Below are 25,173 nucleotides of genomic sequence, written 5' to 3' on the forward strand. Positions count from 1 at the left end.
AATATTGTTGATAACTTGGATAGATTTCCTTAGTTCATGTATCTCTTGGATTTTTATTTTTTATATAACCATTGGTTTACTTCCTATTCATTTTTTGAAAATTTTGTACGAGTTTTGGTTTTATTCAACTTACCTTACAAAACTCTTTCCTGATATAACTCTTCCTTTCCTATCAAATAGCGTACCCTGCCCCACAGTCATCTAGGTCATTTTTTGGTGCTTAGGTATTCTTGGATGTGTGGTCATCCATTGGAGCATGCTCAACTGCTGTGGGATAATGCTTTTGTACACTGGTAGCCAGGCAGGAAGTATAGGTGGGATAAACAGACAAGAATTCTGGGAAGAAAAAGGCTGAGTCAGTAGACACCAGGTTTCTATTCAGAGAACAGCATGTAATGGCACACGGGTAAAGCCTCTGAACATGTGGCAACATGTAGATTAACAGAAATGGACTGAGTTTAAATGTAAGAGCAAGTCAGTGGTAGGCCTGAGCTAATGGCTGAACAGTTTTAATTAATATAATCTTCTGAGTGATTATTTTAGAAGTGGGTGTGGGATCTGTGGGGCTATGCAGGACCAGAGAAAACTTCAGGTACACTCAACTTATCAGGGTCTGTTCTTTTTAGGGCAGACAGACCTTTCCTTTCTTAGCTGTGAGCTGTTGCCAATAGCTCCTCAGCTGGGTTACAATTCTATGACCAGCTCCCCTTTCCATGCTGTGATTTGATCTGTCTAGGACTTGCTCTCATTGTGTGAATAGTATCAAAGTCTCTGTCTATGCATATGTTTAGTTGTCCTGCAGTATTCAGAAGATACTCTTCTAGATCCCTTTAACCCTTTTCCCTGCACTGATCCTTGAGTCTTTGGAATAGTATATAATGTTTCCATTAGGGCTGAACTCTCTGTAGCCTTTTATTCTCTGCACCATGGCCAGGTGTGGGTCTCTGTGTTGATAAACACAAACTGCAAACAGAAGCTTCTCTGTTGAGGGTTTGCAAGTGTCTAAATTAATGGGCAAAATGATATGTTATTAGGGTTCAATATTGTTTGATATTGTGTTCAATACTGTTTTATATTGTGCCCATTTAGCAAAATAATATCAGTAGGCTCTTTTAGGGTCTATAACATGTTCTGATCAAATTCACCAGAGATGATTCAATCGGAAAGTATTTGGTTATTCCCATGATGTTCATCCCACTGTTGTGCCAGTGTGCACATCTTTCACGCTCACAGTATTTATCACAGTTCACAGGATTCACAGTTGAGTAAGACTTTTCTCCTTTGGTAGCGCTCATAGCATCTTCCAGCACTTTGCAAACTAGACCTTAGGGATGAGGCATCTGGATTAGCAGAAAGCTCACTGCTCTTTGTTTTATGATTAAACTAATTTTGTCTTCAGCACTATTGTCTTATTCTATTGGAATACATATAAAATGCTTGAGGGTCTTTAGGAATTTACTGGCCAACTTCTCCAAAGTAAGTAATCCATTCCTGACACTAAGCTTTATATTAGCCCCTGATATCTAGCAGGGGAATTGTTTCCTTGTAATAGCATAACTCCATTTCAACTCTTTTTATGTACATGTAAAGATGCATTTTAGAAAGCTTCTTCAGTAGTGGATTCCCATATTATGTTTTTGGGCAAATACTGGTACTACTTTTTCCTGCCAGTTTTCTTCTACTGTGTCTCCCTTTCCTCCATCTTAATTTATCTCTTCTTTTACAATTCTCTTTAACCCTTTATTCTGGTGCTTTTTAGCTCCCATCTTTGCTAGTAATTAGTATGTTTCTGATCTCTGTGGGAACTCCAAGTAAAACAAATCTTATTTATCTTTAAAGGTAAAACTCTGAAATCTTTCTCAGACATTTCAGCAGTCTATATGATTGTGTATTCTATTGTAGGCAAGATGGTCAGTTAGGGATGGGTCATGATTGATATTTGTGTCATATTTTTTTGTGTTTTGTATCTTTGTTGGAGTGAATTTATCTTTCAGATTTTACTCTTTTTTTCATTTTTATTTACTAAGAAATTTTCTACTCACTCTACATACCACCCACAGATCCTCCCTCCTCCCTCCTCCCACCCTCTAGCCCTCCCTCCCATGGCACCCCACATCCCCACATCCCCCAAATCAAGGTCTCCCACAGGGAGTCATCAGAGCCTGGTGCACTGAGCCTAGGCAGGTCCATGCCCCTTCCCACTGCACCAAGTTTGGACAAGGTGTCACACCTCAGACATTCACCAAGGACAGATCCCGATCCCGATCCCCCTGCCTGGGTGCCCCTCAAACAGTTTAAGCCAAACAACCATCTTCCGTATCCAGAGGGCCTAGTAAAGTCTCATGGGGGCTGTACAGCCACTGGTTTACTCCTCTTTCTTTAAAAATTATTTCTAAGCTTCATACTCTTGTGAATTTTCCTGTAGAATGTCTGCATGAAATTCAGTTATGAGTACTAGCACAGCTTGGTGAAGTGGTTGTGGCATGGTTGATCCTTATTTGACCGTATACCAATACATGCTGACCAACAAGGTGACAAAACAGAATGAAAACCTGGGTCACATTTTGAGTTCAGTGAACTTTCTGGGATACATTGAATTTCCTGGGAAGAAGGAGTCCAAATGTAATTCCCACTGAATTCTGTAAGCTGGCTGAGGGTTGTAAACAAAATCACAACTTTGAGATGAACTATAGATCAATTGGAGCATAGACATCTTTTTGTTGTTCCAAAAACTACTGAGACCTTAGAAGTCAGAACCTTTCCCTCCTGGGGATCGCTGTAGCCCAAATCTTTCAAGGGACTTTTTGCCCAATGAAGCTAAAGTCATGTCTGTAGCCCTATATGGAACTAAAGGTGTTGTGCATATGTGAGATCATCTTTGATCACAGCTACAACAGTATCATTTGCCAAAGTTGAACAAATATTAATGTCCTACCAAGGTAAAATAGATAAGAAGCAGTGTTCCCTCGTACAAGTACAGATATTTAAACATTTAGTTATCATTTTCCTGAACACATTTCAGGAATAGGCTTATAGAGATAGGGAGCATTAGAAAGCCAATGGCAGTTAAATCTGTTGAACTCAGTGGATGATTTGTTATATAGGTTGATGTGGATTTTTCATGAAGAATGGAGGTTGTGACTTTTTTTTTAATGGAATTGGTACTCACAACAGAGAAGAGAATGTATAAGAACAATAGAATAGAGATATAGATCATGAGAACATTTTGAACATGCTGATTTTGAAGTGCATTAGGACACTGCACTGAAGGTTGGAAGGATACAGCTGGATGCATGAGTCAGAAATTTGTGTGAGAGGCCTGGGAAGCAGGAAAAAATAGTCTGCCATCAGCACATCACTACTTTATTGACCAATCTGGAAATCAGTGATGTACAATCCAAAATGGTTTTATTTTTATCCAATTATTGCCTTTGAGAAAGAAAAGAAGTAGCCCCCTCAGCTGTCAGCTGAAAGCTGACCTTGCATTAACAGCCAGGGCATAGTGTTCTACTGAAAAGTACCATCTCACAGAATACTAATATCAGACAAGGGCATTCTGTGACAATGATGGAGTGAGACAGAATTAGCCCCTGTATACTCATGTCTGAGCAGAAATAAATATAACACTGTCCACAGTAGAAAAATGACCAAACATCCCCCTCTCCAGGCTAACAAAAGTGCCAGCCTTTCTCTTAATAGTCCAAGCTTTAGCTCTGCTCTACATTTCATACCTGCTACTGAAAATGAGATACCTGAAGATGATACAACCCTTAGTACTGCATGTTGTCTTTTCTAGGACAAAACCATTCTGTTTCTGATACATAAAGCATTTGTTGGTGGTGCATACCACAGCTTTGTGCTCTTGGTGTGGCTTTGCCACCAAATCTTGTTATAGAGTGTGGATTTCTCTTATGTGCTTCATTTATAATCATCTACAGTTACCCAAGGAAAAATCCTTACTGGGCCAAAATTTAAGAACTATGAATATGCTATGCATACCTATTCTGTTGATTCTATTATAATCTCCCTTCTATGGTTTACTCTCTACTCTTCATGGACAAGTCTAATGTATCACTATGTAAGCAGTGGAGCATGACACCCTCTCAGTGTCCCTTCCCCTTGCACCTCTTACATCTTATACATGTGTCTTCATACATGGGATTTCTAAGAATATATAAACCCTCTTGAGAATTAGTGATGATGTGAAAAAAATGTTTATTTTTATCATAGGAGGAGAAGGATACACACATAAATACTTCATTCTAAATGCTTTTTCTAGTACAGGATTCACTAGCCACAAGTGACTATTGAAATTGAAATGATATATAATTGACAACAAAGACTTTCAAACTTAATAATTATATTTTAAATTGTTTTTAATTTTTTATATTATAATTTAATTATAATATTTAACCTTCCTTTTCCTCCCTCTGAGTCCTTCCATATACCCCTTTCTGATCTTCAGATTCATGGCCTTTTTTCTCAATAGTTATTACATTCATGTATGGATACATTTATAAATATATGTTCCTAAATATATGTTTTTAGACATGATAGTTAGTGGATACCATATTGAAGAGGTCATCTAGAAAAATTTCTATGATTATATAATATTTTACTATAGTTACTATAAGGAAGCAGACATGAGTTGAGTTGAAAAATGGGGTAGCAGAGCAGGTTCATTGACATAATATACAATATTACAAAATAAGTCAATAAATTACAAGAAAACAACATACATTTGATCATAAGCCTGGATGTGACTTGTCTGGACCCCTATTCATGATCTTAGAGGCCACTAGAAATGTGTTAATCTGTGTTTTCAATTGAGATTTGAGAATGATTCCTGATTCACCAAATTGGTTGGCAGAATTCAGGGTTTTTAGAGTTATGTGGATGAGGCACTCATTGCCTTTGGAGCATTTGGCTAAGTAGAACATCCAGCTCCTACCACACTTTATGGTTTCTCACCCTTTGATTACCACAGGCATTTTTCTTCTCAGATATCAGAATACATCGCTGACTTCCTCTGATCACTGAAGTAAACATTGCATTTACAAAGCCTCATAAATATTACTATGCTGGTCAGACTGATCTCCTTTTTGCCATTTTGTCAATCACGGGAATGGAACTTTCCATTTATGAGGTCCACCGAGTTAATGCAAAGGCTAGCTCTAACCTCCAAATGGTCTTCATTCTTTAAGTGATGTTTCTGAACCAAACACATGGCTATTTCCTTTAGAAGATTACACAGATTATATGAAGAAATGTGAAATATTTGAATTCAGACTTAAGTCACATCGATCAGATTTTGATAGGCCCCATTGTGCTTATGTATGCTTTAAAAATACATCATAATGGTTAAACATGAGCAGAGAGATTGACTAAGATTAAAGGGAAAGACATAAGAATTTAGGAAATCAAACAATTAAGGAATAGACATAATAAAAATGGAAAATCAAAAGAACTAAAGAAAATTTATTAAAGGTGTGTAAAAGAATGATGGAGGAAAGAGCTACTGGAACAGGGGAAGTGAAGACATGCATGCACAGTGGTTAGGCTAAATGATGGGGTGCGGAAATCAAGATCATAGTTTTTTCAATTTGATTCCGCATTGAATATATGCTGCTTATTTGTGATATGAGGAAAAGATAGATGTGGTTTCTGGGAACTGAGAAAGGAAGAAATAAATATTTGGTTGATTTGGAAGTTGATATTATGAAGGGACTAATTATTAAGATGAAAATTTGGCAGAGATGAGGAAGGACAGAAGGAAGGTTAAATGTTCAAGAATGACACATCTTCAGATGGGTAAAGAAATACCATCACACATATCAAAAGAGAATAATGATACTAACAGCATGCAGCTAGTTTTAATTTTTTTTAAATGAAATTGAAAACGGCCATACTACTTATTGAGAATAGAGTTAAAGGTAACAAATGAGAAACTTTAATAACATAAAGACAGTGTGTAAAAATGCCCAACATCCACATCCTGATTGAAGAAAGTTAAAGGAATAATAGATGGTACTGCCACATGAATAGAAGTGGAGATTAGATTCTCAATGTTATTTCCTAGCATTTTACAACACTACCCAATGACAGATGTGAACACTGGTGCACAACTCCTGCCTTTGATAAGTATTTGCAATTTTCTGCTTGTATAGGAAAATAGAGTAGTATATATGAAAGGAGCAAGGGATCCTGTCGTGGTATTGTGTTCCTCAAAATATTGTTCACTGTAATAAACTTATCTAGGGTCAAAGAACAGAACAGCCACTAGATACAGAGGCTAGAAAATGGTGGCACTCATATCTTTAATCCTAGCATTCCAGAGGCCTCTCTGGATCTCTATGAGTTCAAGGCCACATGGAAACAGCCAGGCATGTTGACACATGCCTTTAATCCCAAGAAGTGATGTCAGGAAGCAGAAAAGTAAACAAGGTGTGAGGAACAGGAATTAGAAGCTTTTGGCTGGTTAAGTTTTCAGGCTTTGGAGCAGCAGTTCAGCTGAGACCCATTCTGGATGAGGACACAGAGGCTTCCAGTCTGAGGAAAACAGGATTAGCTGAGGAATTGGTGAGGTGAGGAAGCTGTGGCTTGTTCTGCTTTGCTGATCTTCCAGCATTCACACCAATAACTGGCATCTGGGTTTGTTTTTATCAATAAGAACTTTTAAGATTTGTGCTACATCTGGCACCCAGCGTTCATGGTATGCATTCACAAAAAAGTTACTTGCCTGTGGCCTAGCTGGCCCCTGTTCAGACCCAAGCTATCCTCAGCAAGTTGTGGTGAAGCACCCTGGTTGTATTTACTGAAGAAGGTAGAGGCAGGAGGATCCTGAGTTTGCAGGATCCTAGGAGAAGCTTCTATGGGACCGAGCCACAAACAGTGGTGTGATCATAGAGGCAGTGGCTGCTGCTCCAAGTTGCTGGCTCCTTCTCATCATGTTGGTGGTGATTGTGGTGATGCTGCTACCTGGGACAAAGAGTTTACAGCTGCTTGTTCAGAGAACAATTGCCAAGACCATCATGTTACAAGAAAGCATTGGCAAAGGTCAGTTTGGAAAAGTTTGGCAAGACAAATGGTGGGGAGAAATTGCTGTGAAGATATTTTCTTCTAGGGAAGAACATTCATGGTTCCTAGAGACAGACAGACATCAGACATCAGACTGTAGTTGTTCTATACCATAGAGGAGGCACAAACAAAGGGAAAAAGAAAGAAGGAAAGAAAAAAAGAAGGAAGGAAAGAAAGAAGAGAAGAGAAGAGAAGAAAAAAGAAAAGAAAAGTCTTCTGACATGGGACAGGAGAAAAACCAAATTAAGGGACTATTCTATTACTAATCTCAATTCTTTGAATATATGCTGATTCTTTAAACTTTTCTTAAAGTATGAATTTTATATCAAAATTTACAATATATATATATATATATATATATATATATATATATATATATATTTTTTTTTTTAAACTTTGTTAAGTTAATAATGGTCATATAGAGTACTAATTAATTCTAGAGAAGAGGCTTCGATTAGCTGCCTATACATGTCTTTGTGTTCGAGTCTCTTCTCAGTTTTCTGCAGGAAATCATGGCCAGGCCTAACATCAAATGAAATCTCCAGGAAGGAGATGGGGCCCCACAACGACAATTCCACGTGGAAAATAATATCACTGAGCTGACAAACATCATCTACAGATCAGCTTTGGACTACAAAGTGCTTAGAGCAATTCTGAGATGGCTAGCTGAGATGATCCAGTTTCAAAGACTGCTTGAATAAGGACTTGAGATAAACGCTGAACTTTGGCATTATGGATAACAAAGAATATAGTTATCTTTCCTAGAATTTGTCAATTAACCCAAAATTTTTCTTTTCAGAATAAAGATAACTTCGCCCATACCCAGCAGGAAGCAATTTTAAGAATTCGACGCCCACATTCCCAAAGGGGTGGTGTGGGGTGGGTGGTTTTTTGGTCTTTTTATGGGTATTGGGTCTGGGATAGTTTTCATTGTTTAGGAGGGTTGGTTACAAGTTGTTGTTAAGGGTTAGGAAAAGGGCTAGGCAAAAGGTGCTTGTTAAAAAAAAAAGAAAGAAAAGAAAAAGACAATTACTAGTTTTAAATACTTTACATTCAATTGGATTGTTTTATATTGTATACAAATTATTATTGAGATTGAGATTGTTAAAATATACCATACATGTATTTCTAATCTTGCTCAAGATATTGTATTTATACCATTCATTTAACAATGTAATGCAATTTGCTAATCCTTGAATGTTAGTATTACCAACTATTAGGATATATAGAAATGAAAATTAGTGGTTAGACATTACAATTGAACTTGTAGTCATATTAGGTGTGTTTTCAAGATCAAACAGATATATTTTAGATAGACAGGTCATCTTCAAACCCTTCAGACATCTACAGAATATGGCATTTAAAATGTTTTAATAACTTAAGAATTTTTCTTTTTTGCTATGACTATGAGACATGATGGCTCCTGGCAGTACCAATCTACTTCAGAGAAAATATGGGCATTGAAGAAACTGCATATGGAGCTAACTTTCATTGTGGCAAAAGTTAGCCACTGGACAACAAAGTATCCTGGAATCAACTGCTGACAAACAGGACAGACAGGACATGAAACCAAGGACTACCAATTCTTGCCAAAACAAGTGTGGTTGTGGCTTTAACAAAAGGCATCTTCTGAAGCCAGGACAATATGGCACCATCCCTGAAGTGAGTGACCTTTGCAATCTGTAAAAGGTACCGTACCCTTTTCTTCGAAGGCAACTGAACAGGGAGTGGGCCAATGGCTTCTGATGTGTAATGGAACAGCAGATGAAACAGTTATTCTTGAAGAATAACTAAGCTCACCCCTCTCAATAGTAGACTGGCATTTAATAGAGGGATGTGGAGAAGAACAGGATGTCAAGATGAAGCCACATATACACAGCCAAGAAAAATGGACAGCTGAATTGAAAAAAAAAATCAATAATTTCCAGAATTTAAAATCCTGAATCATGACATGACACTAATGGAATTCAGGTGTTTCTGGTACATGGACTGCTCTCACCAAATGTGAGGTCAAACTGTTGACCTTGTATACATCCTAGTTCACAAAAGAGACTGTCAGATACGGTAAGCCTGTAGGCTGAAGATGATGCCCCAACACTGTGGCGAAACCTCAGGTGACTGTCCAGGCAGCTGGCTGTTTCTGTCAACTCACATTTTTTTTTTTTTTTGGAAGCTGCTTGCATGCACTTCTTGATTTTATTTTTATTAGGTAGTATTATTTCCTTCTTGGGTCTCTGAGGGAGTTGAAGATCAGTTAATTATAGTTATAATTATCTTTGTTAAGGATTTCAGAAAAACTCACTAAGAGCTGTAAGTGTATAAATTTGAAAGACGTTATAAGACAGTTCTGTTAGCTATATAAGTTAGGATAAAAAGTGAATCAGGTACATTCTGGACTTACCAAAATAGGATATATAATGGAATTATTTTCTCTGAATTTGTCAAATACAAATGGACTAGACATTGTTTAGGTATTTATTGTTTGTATATATGGTATATATAGTTATTGTACTTTTGTATATAGTTTTTTTATATTAGTTATAACTTTTTCCTTTTATTCTTTTTATTAAAATAGGAAAGGGGAAATATAGTGATATTTTATTTGTATTGCAATGTGATTTTATTTGTATGTCAATAAAATTGCCTTGAGGTCAGAGCAAGCCAGAGCAGAAACCGAGCAGTAGTGGGGCATGCCTTTAATCCCAGCACTTGGGAGGCAGAGCTAGGTGGATCTCTGTGTGTTCAAGGACACAGCCAGCATGGCAGACACACGCCTTTAATCTCAATACCAACCATAGAAGACCTGGAGGTCTGTACAAACAGGCAGTGATGAGTAGGTCATGTGGCTGGGTTTACAACCAATGAGAGAGGAGAACAGAAAGTTTTTAAATAGACAGGATGCAGAGAAGTAGGTCTCTGGTGGAGAGGAAGAACCGCAGAAGTAGTGAAGGGTAAGGTTTTCCGCTCTTGCTCTGACCTTGTGGTTTTTAACTCTGCAATCGGTTCTGTGTTTCTTATTTAACAAGCCAGATACATCTACACATGACCACACCTAACAGCAACTTTGGAATCTTCAAAAGGATGACAGGATCCCACAATAATGATTTCACATGGACTATGGTAAAGCCATTAAGCTGATTAACAGCAAGGAAAGAAGGAAAGATTGACTTTGGATTACCAACTCCTCAGGACAATTTTGAGATGGCTAGCTGAGATGATCCAGCCTGACAGACCACTTGAACAAGGACTTGAAATAAGCCCTACATTTTCTCATTATGTAGCGACTAGACAAATGATATAGGACTTGACAATTAACCCACACATTTTCTTTTCAGGGTCCCCTAAAGATGTCTTCCAGTCAGAAAGCAGGAAGTAATTTTAAGAAAACTACACCCATATTCCCAAGAGGTGGGGTGGGTGCTTTTTGTTCATTTAATAAGTTATAGGTATTTTAATTGTTTATGATGGTTGGTTGTTAATGGTCATGAAAAAATGCTGAACAAGGAGATTAGATTCAGAGTTTTGGTTTAAGAAAAAGAGAAAGAAAAAAGAGAATATAGATATGAGGTATATCTTTGACTCAACTCTGAGAAAAAAGATAAAGAAATAATAGAATAAATGGGTATATCACTGAATCTACTCTAAAAAGAAAAAAGGGAAGACACAAAAATGACAAAAATGAAGATTACTGTATCTATTATTAAAAGAAAAAAGAGAGAATATGAATATGATAAGATAAAAGGTCAATTTTTGAATCTACTTTTAAAAAAGGAACTACTTTTTTAAATAGGATAAGTAATGAAATTTTTTTGTCTGAGTTTATCAAATGTTACTGGACTGGACATTGTTAATATATATAATAGAGTTTTTTGTCTGAATCTGTCAAATGTTAATGAACTAGACATTGGTAATGCAATTCTTGACTGCATATATTGTATATAGTTATTGGATAGTTTTTCTTTTTAAATTTTAGAAAAAAAGGGGAAATGTGGTGGTATTGTGTTCCCCAAAATATTGTGCACCCTAATAAACTTATTTGGGGTCAAAGAATAGAACAGCCACTAGATACAGAGGATAGAAAATGGTGGTACTCACACCTTTAATCCTAGCATTCCTGAGGCAGAAACCCCTTTGGATCTCTGTGAGTTAAAGGCCACATTGGAAGCAGCCAGGCATGGTAACACATGCTTTTAATCTCAATACCAACCATAGAAGATCTGGAGGTCTGTATAGACAGGCAGTGACAGAAGGTCATGTGGTTGGGTTTACAACCAATGAGAAGGCAGAACAGAAAGTCAATAAAAAGACAGATACACAGGAAGTAGGTCTCTTTCTGAGGGGAAGGATGACAGTGGCAGAAAAGGGTAAGAAAGGCGGTTTTAAGTATCAGCTCTCAGCTACTGCTCTGACCTCTTGGGCTTTTAACTCTGCATTCAGCTGTGTTTCTTGTTTAATAAGACTGTTACATCTATAGGATCCCATATAGGATAATTGGGGGGAAAAAAAGGCATTGTCAGAAGCAGTTTATCAATAGGAAATCCAGAGTTGGAAAGGAAAACGTTGGGTAAGTTTGAGTATAAAACATAACCATGGTTGAATCGCAGGTGGGGGAATATGATTAGAGCCATCTAACTTTTTCTTGCATTAGATTTTAGGAAATTTTACAGTTATTGGTTTGTTGCAAATGTGATTCTAACAAATATTTTATTCCTTTTATACCTTAATATGCCTATAAGGTAGGTAGATGAGGAAAATCATTGAAACACTCCACCACCCCACCCCCAAGGAGCTGAAATATTATATACTGGTCTATATATGACAATGTTTACAGAAGCAGACAAGATCATTCAAAGATAATAGTGTTACTTTGCCAAGGGAACAATAAAGACTTTGGGGAATGACATATAGTGAGGATTAGGCGCTGACTCCTGCTACTATTCTACTGCAGATGGTCAGTGAAGAGTCTAATAGCATGGACAAATGAATGTGTCTCTAAATCATAACATGCTATCGTCTTCTATGTTCACTATCTTCCAAAGAGTATAAACTTGTCTTTTATGTTGAATCATCATAACCATTTTAATGGAAACTCATAAAAATGAAATATTTAGAAAAAGAAAACAGTGAAGTTTAAAAAGCACTATTAAAATAACAAATTCTGATCCTACTTTGACATTATAACATTAAGAGAGCATATTAACACTCCATGCTAAAAGACAATTTAATAGAAATATCTAATGAAAAGTAAAATACTTACATTTCATCTTGACTATGGGAGCTTCATAAATGAAAGTTACTTTGTATTTCACTGCACTGGTGTCAAAGGACAATAATAAAGAAATTAAATGATAGAAAATCAAAAGAAAGTAATCTGCTCTCTGGAATTAGCATATATTTAAGATATGAAATCAAAGGCTTCTTTTATTCTCCAGCACATTAGCATAATTTCATATGCTTGTTTTCTTTTCTAAATCAAGATACACTTAATGTACTTTTGCATAATGAGGACATTTTTGTGTATAGTTATTATAGTCAACCTCTGTGTTGTTGTGCTGATGTTTTTAATTGCAGATTGAAGCATGCTTTTTCCCCAATATCCCACAGAAACGTAACAAGATATGTAAAAAAAAATCATTGCTTAAAATAAAATTCACCAGATAGATTTACATTGCTTTGAGAGGCTTTTGAAATACTGTATTTCTAATATAATAATATATGTATAAATTATTATTTTCTTTCTTAGACATGTATATTTGGTGATATCAGAATAATTCTCAAATAGAGAATAAATAGAAAAAATACTTGAAACAAATCTGATGAAGATTTTAATTTGTAGCAAATAATTGGTAAAATATCTTTTAAAAATCAGTATAATGTTTTTATTAATTTTTTGAGAATTTCATGTGTAAAATAAATTTTCATAAATAGCTCAAATCCCTTCCTACTTTGTTGACATCTACATCAAAACTTTCTGTCTTTTCCCAACCTCATGTCCTTAAAAAATCCCAAAACACTGAATTCAATTTTTGATAATCATATACTCATGGATGTGGGATCACATGATAAAAATGTGGTCAGTTTAACAAAGACCACACCCTTAAAGAAAATAGCCCCCCTGTCCCCACAGAAGCCATCAGTGGCTAATAATAGCTGCTCAGTTAAAGGTTTGTACTCATGAACCATGATCCCTTTCCATGGAAGAATGTTGACTAGCTTAATCTTGGTCAGGCAACTACAGGTGCTGTGAGCTGATGCGTTCAGTGGTTCTACCATGTATAGATAACATTGTTTCTCTCTAGTCCCCCCCCCCCCCCGCTAACTTCTGGCTCTTACACATTCTTTTGCCTCCTCTTCCAAAATTCTCTCTGAGCTTTGTGCAAAGGGTATGGTATGGACATCCCCTTTGTGGTTGAGCACTCTGTAGTTGATTATTCTCCACACTTTGACCTCAGTTAGCTTCAGAGTTAATTGTTATCCAGTGCATAAGAATGTGATGAGGGGAACACAAGAACACACTCACATATGGGTGTAATGATATGACTATAGCGGCTATTTTGATACAATATCTAGTTAGCAAAACATTGATAGTAGATTCACCTCTGGAGCCCATGAGTTACCTAATCATGAATAGCTGTAATAACAATTTAAGACATTCAATTCTTATTCCTTCTTACAGATGAGCTTACACTTAAGCAGAAAGTAGTTGGTTACTCCCATAACATATGTGCTGATATGTTACACCCAGGGGGATATCTTGCCATACAGCTAAGTGTTACAGCTTAGAGGGTTTGGAAGAGGATAAGACTATTGATGGCATTTTCTCCAACAACCTACATAGCACTTTCATGTCCTATGAAAACTAGCCAACCAGGAATAAAATGACTGCTTAGTACCTTCTTTATTTTCTCATATCCTGGGGCCAAAATATATGGTACCTTCAACAATAGGGTTTTATTAATGAACTTCTGCTATACAGACTTTTTATTAATAAAATCTAATGTATGATCCTACATTTTCTTAAAACAAAAAAGTTTGGTTCATAAACTATAGTTCAAATTCAAACTATAATCTGTAATTCATCTTTGATTTTTTTCACATTATAAGTTTAAGAATACTAAACTGTATTCATTCGATATAAACCTCATACAATATCTGAATTCTACCAGTGAAAGATGAAAAAGATGAAACATTTTCTCATATCTCAGTTTCCTCTTCTCTTAATATCAAGCAATTGTACCAATCTATTTTAATGGTTGCCTTTAAGATTTTAAATTCTATACAATAATCTATTTTTAAATGAATCAATATTAAAATTATATTTTTAGATGTTATTTATTTGTGTTTATGGGTCCATTCATGTGAGTGCAGTACCCAAGGAGGCCAGAAGACAGGTTCAGATCCCTTGGAGTTGGAGTTACAAGTGGTCATGAGCTATACGATATGGATGCTATAAACCACTGCAGTCTTCCATAAGAGAAGTATTCATGCACTCCTCTCTGCTGAGCCATCTCTTTAACTCATGTTTAACATTTTCACTCGTCACTGTCCATGAGAAGAACATGGGTCTGTTTCAGTTTCTCTCAGCTATTGACTGAAATGGCTTTATTGTCCCAGCTCTCTTCTTAATTCTAATTTCATAAAATTTAAAATTTAAACAATCTCCCATTATCTACTTTTGTGATATATATATGTTGTTTTTTAAATTTAAAACATTGTTAGCAATACAAAATTGTTCTAGTAGTAATTCCATGTAAGAGTAATTGCTTCTCATAGAGGAACTCTATTCTAATATCACGGAATATACCTAGTTCTATGGAGAAAGAATTTTTAGAGAGGAAAGTGTCTTTCCACAAGGGCACTTTATACATGAGTACCACGACAGTCAATCATCAGTTTAAACTACACACTAGACTCTGACTTTGGTCTGTGTAATGCACCACTTTATATAGCAGAAACTAAATAAAATAGAACTTGTACAAATATTTGTAAGCTAAAATTACAGTCTATGGGAGCAAAGTGCCACAGTGATTTTAGTCTTTAGAGCATAGTAGTCAGTATTTCAAGGCAGAATTAGAAAAAGAAGGCCTGTATAGTTTACCTTACTCTGCCATAGGCTGAGAAAGTGTAGATTCACAGGCCTCTGCTCTTCTGGAGGAGGGCCTGTGTCAGGCTTTGATGCAGATAGCAGCAGTGAAATCCTTCCTACCCTCCACAATGGAAGTCCAACATGCCATAGGACCTTATTTTTTGTATCAACAGTGAGCACTTATTATATTTTGTTCTGTTATTTAGAATAACATGTTCCATTGTACATAGTCTAGAACTTTTTGAAAATTTAAATGTAGCTATATCTCCCCCATCACTGCAAACCTCACCATTTCTCTCCATCCCCACTTTCTAATTCATGGCCTCTCATTCTTTTAATTGTTATTGTTATGAACACAGAGATGAAAAAATATACAAATGTCACCTGGTGGGATCATTTAGGGATGCTTGTAAGTATATGCTTTTAGGGATGACCACTTGGAATTGGATAACCATTTGGGCGGGGGGGTGATTCATCTCTGAAGAAGACTAATTCTTCCTCTTTCAGCAGGCTTTAATTGCATGTAGCTCTCAGTCTAGGGGCCTGCTTCCTCCCATCCACACTAGCATTGTCCCCTGATGATGCCATTGTGTGAGGATTTAAACGAGTATTTTGTGATTTCTTGTGTGTTGATTCCCTATAATATCTATAAGATATTACCCCTCACAAGATTCCCTCATCCTCTGGCTCTTATAGTCTTTTTGCCTTTTTTCCATGATGTTCCCTTAGCCTTAGGCATATAGGATTTGTGTTATAGTTATTAATTGTGACTGGGAATGTGATAGTCAGTGGTTTTCTTCATTTTTACCAGTCATGGCTTCTTGTAATGATCTCCATCTGCTGCTCAAAGAAGCTTCTTTTATGAAGGGTATGCACATGTATTTGTGTGTATAAGGGAAAATATGTAGAATGCAATTAGGAATTATATTGGCTTAGGAAAGCACCAGTCATCAGTTCTCTTGAGATTGATGACACTACGAGCTGTGAGAAGATAGCCACGTTTACAGTACCAGGCAGCATTTCTCTCCTGTTGGGTGGACATTAGGTCCAATTAGACAACTGTTGGCTAGAGATACAAGAGTCATCTCTAGACATTTGTTGTAGTTTATGGGTGTCACATCTGGGTATAACTAGTGGATGCTTTTCTTCCTTGGAAGCATTCACAGAATCTTTAGGTTCTATGAAACCTAAACCTCAGGGAGGAAGCTTTTTGATCAGATCCACCTCAGTTCCTCTGAATCCTGTGTTTAATGTCTATGGTGTCCTCAGTATATAGGGACTTACCTTAAACTTTGAGGAGGCTAAGAAGGATAACAGCAATAGCCTATCTTGTTTTTGGAGACTTGGTTATCCTTGATCAACAATTAAAAAGGTTTTTCATTTGGTACAGTTTTTCCTTTGTAGCCATTTCTTTCCTTTCTATTACATACATTCAGTCATCAATTGATGTGGTATTTGGGTGCTAAAAGTTATTTTTCATCCTGATAATATTGATAAAGATGTTCCTCCTGAGAAACAAATCCTGTGTGTTCAACAGAGCCTTTTCTTTTGAGTATAGCCTCCAGGGAAGCAATTAATGTCTTTACTTCGTTTGTGATAAAAGTGTTCCCACACAAAGTATTCCTTGTGTGTGAGGCCTAGTAAGACTTGATTCATAATTCATTGAGATGGGGGGGAGGGGGATATGAAAATCTGCCACAAAGTGCTCTTCAGCTTTGACTGTACTGCTTACAGAGAATTTTCTTCCTTCTCCAAGTTTCAGTTTCTTCAACTATAAACTGAGGATAATAGTAAACTTCCAAGAAATGTTCCATTGAATCAAATACTAATGCATGTGATGGGCTATCAGAACTTCAACAGTTTGTAGGAAATTCCATGTTAAATATCCATACTATTTTTATACTAGTAGTATTTATTATTAAGACAGAAATACTTCATATTTAATTATATTTGAACAATTTAAAATTAGATTTTTATACATTTTTCCTGGACATTTTTTCTTGTTTTAGAGCCCATTAACCCAAAACTCCTAACCACTAAAACTGATCTATTTTTATATCTAAGCCAAAGTGAAACATGGAAAATATTTACTTGGATTCTTGGTAACATATGGTATTTCTTCCATGGCTATGTGTAACTTCTAAGCATATCACTAATCTTGAGGAGGTGTACAAATGCTTGAAGATTTTGTTCTGTTTACTCTTTTTAAATTGCACAAATGTTACTTCTTGGAGCTTATATTGTTTATTTAATTTTTTTTCACTTCACAGAAATAATAGTCCAATCATCTTGCAGTTGAATATAGGTCTTGCCTTTTCAGTCAACACCTTTAAAAAACTCTTAATAGTGTCATTTTTCTGTAATATAGGTCAGCTCAACATGTCTTTAAAATTCACAGTTTTGATAAAGAAAGGTGGCTCCTTTCATTTAAAAACATTTAAGTTGCAGTGCTTAAAACTTCTGTAACACTTTTGCAAATTATATTCAATAACATTAACTTTAATAAGGATGTAATCTCCCATGATGTATATGGCTATAATTAACATTTTAATAATTTTCATTTTTCTAGATTGTTTTAAAAATTCCCATAAAATAATAATGATCACATGTATTCAGACTGAGCAGGTATTTACATATATACGGTATAAACTTATATGTGTATATATATATGATTTAAAACAATAATAACATCAGTTTAAAAACAAAGTCTATAAATCTGAAAGACAGTAATCGAGGTACATGGGAGGATTTAGAGGGAGGACAGAGAAGAAAGGAATGGTGTAGTTATATTATAACCCCAAAAGTACTGAAATAGTAAGTGATATTTTACTACACTGCTAACAAATTTTCAAATTCTATATTTTTGATGTGTTTATGGTGATTTATGCCCATGTAGAAATATACATACCTATGCATCTCAAAGTTCAGACTCATATATATATATATATGTATGTATGTATATGATGTAATATTTATTTAGATTAGCAATAGACATTTTATCTATTTGGGAACAGACTAGGATGGCAGTAAAGTAAATGAAATAACTGACACTAGCTTAGTGTCTGTTCCTGTGTATGTTCATGGCAAATCATTGGATTGCACTCCAATTTTTTCCATTTTTACCTCAAGTGAATTTTCCTAAATAGAATGAATAATTTTTCTAAGAATCTGATACACACACACACACACACACACACACACACACACACACACACATCAGTAAGATACTCAATTGATTTAGGCACTATAATATACAATATATTTTATTCATCAGGATATATTTGTGTTATACTTATGTTTTAGATTAATGCCCTTCTCGCTATTATGAAGTCATGTCCCACATCACCAAGCTCCTTATATTCATGAACATTTTAATTCCACAATGCATTGGATAATTCATACAGTGTTACAATGGAGTAAGAAGTGAATGAAAGCCATAACTCTACCCTGCATATTGGGAAATAATTTATAAAACTCTTCCCTTTTTGCTACAGAAATGAACATCCAGATAGTTTGTGTGTATTTATATTGTGCACTTCCATGTTCATTTATTGGGATAATTATTACTTTATTAAATGTCTGTGGTGGTATTGTGTTCCCCAAAAAATTGTGTGTTCCCTGAAATAAACATATCTGGGGTCAGAGAACAGACAGCCACTAGAACAAAGCCAAAATTGGTGGCTAGAAAATGGGAAGAGTAAGCTATAGCAGAAGTTGGGCGGTGGTTTCTACACACCTTTAATCCCAGCACTTGGGAGGCAGAGCTAGCTGGATCTCTGAGTTCAAGGCCACTTTAGAAACAGCGAAGCAAGGTGACCCACGCCTTTAATCCCAGAAACACAACCTTTAATCCCAGGGAGTGGGGGCAGAAAGAGAAAAGTATATAAGGCGTGAGGACCAGGAATTAGGGGAGGAAAAAGCATGTGGTTAGTTAAGCTTTGGAGCAACACAGTTCAGCTGAGATTCATGTGGAGGAGGACTCAGAAGCTTCCAGCCTGAGGAAACAGGATCACCTGAGGAATTAGCAAGGTGAGGTAGCCGTGGCTTGTTCTGTGTCTCTGATCTTCCAGCAATCACCCCAATAACTGGCCTCAGGTTTGTTCTTATTAATAATAACTCTTTGAGATTCATGCTACAAATGTCCATACTTTCTGCAAGTTATAATAGTTTTAATACCTTTTCTTAATATATTGATTCTTAAAGCTTGCTAAATTTTCTCATTTGAAGTAAAAAATTAGAGCCTACTTTTTAACTGCTCCTTCATATTTTATTTCTGTATATTTTATATTTTATGACTATAGTCACAGAGTTCCATGGTGCTTTACAGTTACATTTACATTTTATATTAATGGCCTAAATTAACAACAGTGAAATAATTGATTTTCACACGATTAAGGAAAAAAATTAGGATTTCTGAAATTCTGTAATTTTAGTTTCAAAGGTAGTAAATAATGTAATGGGTCTTCTGATTAATTCTTCCTGCCTAACATATGCTGAAATTAACTAATGATCTGTGGCTTTTAAATATAGGACAAGTTGTATAGGTTGTTCCTCAGTTTCCTGTTTGTTTTAATGAGAATTGGCATTTTAGACAATTTTTCCCTTGTTCCACATTACTAGCTTTGAATAGCTGCTTCATGAAAAGTACTTCCTTCTCCTTGTTAATCATTTAGATAAATGATCTTCACATGATGTTCACAGGCCAAAGATACTAAATAGTGCTATTAATCAGAACAAGACAGCCAAGTCACTCAAAAGAGTCCGACTGTGCCTAAGAATAGACACAGAATGTGTTATCTGATTCAAATTGACAGGTGACCTACATCTTAACAAAATCCAACCATTTGGGATGAAGGTAGGAACACCATATAGAAAATTTACAGACTTCTGTCTTACTTTCAAGGATAAAACAGTAATTAATCCTAAGAAAATCCACCCAAGAATTCAAAGTTGGAGAAAATATGTATTCTACAGAATCAGACAATATGTTCTTTCAATGAAATAAAAAAAAAAACATTAATTTACCTTGATCAAACTTCATGTCTGGAAGGCAGAGTAGAATTGCTTGATTAAATGCCAAGTTCAGAGAAATTTGCAAGTGTCTTCTATAGTAGGGACAAAGACAAAGAATGAAAAATTACATAAATTATAGTCATAATATTTTATCTAGAATGGAACTGAGAATAAAATACCCAATATCTGAAGTGAGAAAAGAATGAGTAGGATTCTATAAAAGCATGGGCATAACTTAACCTATACATAGGTAAAATATTCACTATTTTGTTTTGTTTATTTTTGAGATTGTATTTTAATTACAGCATTTCTTCCTTCTCTTTCTTCTTTCCATTCTCCCATATAGCCATCCCTACTCTCCTTCAAATTCACGGTCACTGTTTTCATCAATTGTTTTATTATAATTATATGTATTTGTATAAACATATATATTCCTGAATATAACCTGTTCAGTCCATATAATGTTACTTGCATGTATGTCTGTAAGTCTGAAGATTTGTCACTGAACAACCAATTAGTGTTCTCTTCTATCAGGAGGGCCACCTCAGTCACTCCCATTTACTCAGTTGCTTGCATTTTTGTATGTGTGTGTGTGTGTGTGTGTGTGTGTGTGTGTGTGTGTGTGTAGGGTTGATGCCTTTAACAAAATCCCACATGTTCCAGTGATAAATGTCTTAGAAAATGGAGAGATAGATGGAATATATATTAACAAAATAAAAAGCTATATACAAGAGACATATAGCTAATATCATTCTAAATGGAGAAAATCTTGAAACAATCCAACTCAACTCACTAATATAGACTTAGAGACTATGCCTACTTTGTGCTAAAGTACAACTCTGTTACTGATCACGGCATCAGTTTTGCTGTGGTCTGGATGATTATGTATTCTCAAAATTCTACTGTGGAAATCTTTATTGCCAAAGAGATGGCATTAGGAGATGGGGCCATTGGGAGATAAATTTTGTTATGGGGATAAAGCCCAAAGAATGCAATTAATACCCTTGTAAAAGCATCCTTACAGAACACCTGTAGCTGATATATTCATGAGTAGTTCTTCCATTTTTATTTGGTTCTATTTATATCAGTGGATCTCAAATTTTTGTGTACTTCAGAATCCCATAGAGAACTAATTTAAAGGGGTGATAGCTTAGAGTTTCTCATGAAACAGATTTTGTTGAACTCTAGAAATTTTTAAGTTCTGTGGTTTGTTTCTGTTTGTTTTTTTGTAGTATTGTTCAATGTTTGTGTGTGCACCATATATAGGGGCTAGAGACAGAACATTATTTTCTGGTCTGTCACTATTCACATTATTAACTTTGATAGGGAATTTCACTGAGCCTATAGCTCAGATGTTTTTGATAAGGTTACCTGGCCAGCAACCCCCACAGAACTAGTTTCTGCCACCAAAGCAATGAAATCACAGGTACCAGTGGTTTAGTTATTATTGCTTGAATTTGGCAAGTTCAAATCATTCCCAAGGTTGGGGATTTAGCTCAGTGGTAGAGTGCTTCCCTAGCAAGCACAAGGCCCTGGGTTCGATCCTCAGCTTCAAAAAAAAAAAATCATTCCCAGATGATATTAACATTGCAGACTCTGATTTTAGAATTCTGTTCCATTATCCAATAGTCTGTCATTCTATTCAAATTCATGTGAGCAGAAGTAACTATAGAGTTTGTTGAGTATACTAACCTTGACCTTCTACCTAACAATCACTTTCATGAGATTTATTTATTCTGGTATTAGTGTTTTTCTCCAAATGATAAAAATAATTCTTATAATTAAATGCAATTTTGGAGACAATACCAAGGATGAATTGCATCTTGTGAAGTTGACCTAATATCCAATGAGAAAGTAGTTGGTTATTCTTATATCATTTGCACCACTGTTGCACCAAGGGCCAGTCATGCCAGGTTAGTCATTATTGTAGCTTGTGTGATTGCAACCAGGTAAGACTATAGATTTCTTTCCTTCTGTAGCAGTAGGCATAGCACTTTTCAGTGCTATGAAAGTTAGTCAGTAGTTATGAATCCTCAATGTCAGGGCCAGTTTGATTTTTCCGTATTGTATGATCCAGATATGTACTGTCCTCAACAATAGTATTTTACCATCAAGTTGCAGAGGGTAACCAAAAGCAATCACAATATCCTGTAAAGGTTGGGGGAATCTATGGACTCCACTGAGAAGAAACATGAAAAGAGATAACAAATATCTAATGCTGGACTTTTTATAGCCTATGGTGCCTGTAAGAGACATTCTCTTCATAACTTCATTTAAATGTTTTATAGATGCAATACACATGTTTAAGAAGCTTATACAATAGGAGTTTACCATATGGCTTTTTCAAAGCTATTTCATGTTATGTATCCTTCTCCATACTCACTCCTCTACCTTGTCCTTTCACACCCACATTTAATCTTTCCTGACCCATTATTGTTCTTCTCATTTAGTAAGACCTGTGTTATAATATATCCTGTCTTTCATATCTTCACCTCATAGGCCTATTCTTATTTCCTGATATCTGTAAGCACTATGGTGTAAACATACATATCTAAAGATTTATACTGTGATCCACATAAAAAATAATATGAAGCATTTGTCTCTCTGGGTGTGGGACACTTCACTGACAATAATTATTTCCAGCTCCATTTATTTACCTGGAAATTTCAAAATTTTATTTTTATATACAATTGCATAAGATTCCATTATATAAATGCACCACCTTTTCATTACCCATTCATCAGTTGATGAATATCTAGGCTGTTTACTTTTCCTGTTTATTATGAAGAGAGAGAAAAATGAACATAGATGAGCAAGTAACTCCTTAGTAAGTTAAGGAGGCTTTTGGATACATACCCAAGAGTTAGTCAGCTGGGTCATATGGAAACTCTATTTCTAGATCTCTAGTTCTATGAAGGTATTTCCACAGTGGCTGTCCAAATTTGTGTAGCCCACCAACAGTGAACAGGCGTCCCTCATTACCCACACATGCCAGCATTTGCTGCCCTTTGTCTTCTTGATACTAATTGTTTTCTGAATGTGATATCATTCTGATAAAATATCAAAGCATTTTCTCTTACTCTTGGTTAAATTGTTAAACACACACATACACACAATTTTGCCAACTGTATTATTTCTCTATTTAATGTCCTGGCCCATCTTTTGAGTTGTTTTCTTGATGCACAATGTTTTTTGTTTTTGTTTTTGTTTTTGTTTTTTTGGAATTCTTTTTTTTTTTTTTGCTTTATTAAGAAATGTTTTATTACTTTTACATACCAACCATAGATCCACCTCCCATCCCTCCTCTTGGTCCCTACTCCTTCCACCCCAACCTACCTCCATCCCCTCCTCTGAAAATGTAAGGCCTCTCATGGGAGCAATGGTACATTCAGTTGATGCAGGTCCAAGCCTATCCACCTGCATCAAGGCTGTACAAGGTGTCCCACCATAGGTAACAGGCTCCAAAAAGCCAGCTCAGATGCACAATGTTTTGTATATTCTAGACACATGTCAACTGTCCAAACCATGGCTGGATAGGTCATAGATGTGAATGGCAAATCTCCCCCTCCTCTTTTGATAACAGATATACTATTAAGATGCTCCTTAAATACTGATTTTATACCAATATGTAAGTGTAGCTCTCAATCCTTATCAGAGAAGCTATTCTTTGCCACAGATAACAATTAATACAAAGATGTACAGATCATTGTGCAGAGAATAGGAGAATGTACAGTGTGAGGCAAGGAAATGACCTCTATATCACAATTGTAATCCTACAGAGCTCAGACATCATTACAAACGAAGGGGTAAAAAGATTGTAAGAACAAGAGATTCTGGCCAGCAATAGTAATGTTTTCTGAACATGACAGGGTCATTGTACATATGAACTCAACTGTAGCCATGGCTGAATGCAAAAACAGAACAGAGTCTCAAGTTACACAAAATCCAAGCAGTGATGAATGAGGGGCTCATGGAGTCCCACTTTTGGCCAGTCATCAATTATCTTCAAGGTATGATGCTTGATATGAGTGCCTATGCTCCAATGCGTGGTCCTACATCATGTACAGACTGGCAAGGGTAAATAGAATTAATACTTTTGCAGAGGTTCCATTTTTATTAATACTTTTTCCAAAAGAGGATATGAAATTGAAAACAGTAGGGGGGGTCAGGATCTGGGATGATATTGAACAAAATCCTGTTATTAAATACATGAGATTTTATGATAATAAAAATTGAAAGATATAAAAGAGTGTAAAAACAAGTTAAGTGTCTTGGGTAATGAGGATGTGAGAAAGAAATGATTGGTCCCACTTGTCAGAACTTTGAATGTCAGAAGTCATGAAAGCACAGATGGTACTACTCTTGTGGTGTTGACATCTGTGACAGCTGGATCATCTTTATATTTTTTTCTCACAGGCCTACAGTGCTATCATCATAAATGGTTATTTAAAATAATTAAATAAAAATTACTTAGAAATTTAATTTTGGACACAGTAATCAAAACAACTGCTGCAAATCTTGCTCACCAAAAAAGACAGAAGGATTATGTTTTGAAGAGGATATTTAATTTGGTGTTTTCAGTTCAAAATGTCCTAAGTCAAAAAACCAAAATATTAGCATATATATTAAATATAATATATACATATTGTATAGTTATATATTATTCTGTAATATTATAAAACATAATATTTATATGTTATATCATAGCTATGAAATGCTGCCTGCCCTACATCCATGTGCATACTGGAAAAAGTAAATGGTTTTAGCGAGTTTCAAATAAAGTACATGAGATTGGAAGGGAAAACTGTTGGGGGAAAGGGACTAACTTACACACACACACACACACACACACACAATAAGGGAGGTGGAAAGAGACAGAAAAGTTTTACTGTAAGTACAAACATCTTACATCTATAAGATAGTCTAAAACAGACCTTATTTTTTTGTTTTCATACCTTATTCTTAGCATAGTAATTCTAAGACATTTACTGTTTTCT

Source organism: Onychomys torridus, chromosome 11, assembly GCF_903995425.1.
Source record: "Onychomys torridus chromosome 11, mOncTor1.1, whole genome shotgun sequence".
NCBI lineage: Eukaryota > Metazoa > Chordata > Mammalia > Rodentia > Cricetidae > Onychomys > Onychomys torridus.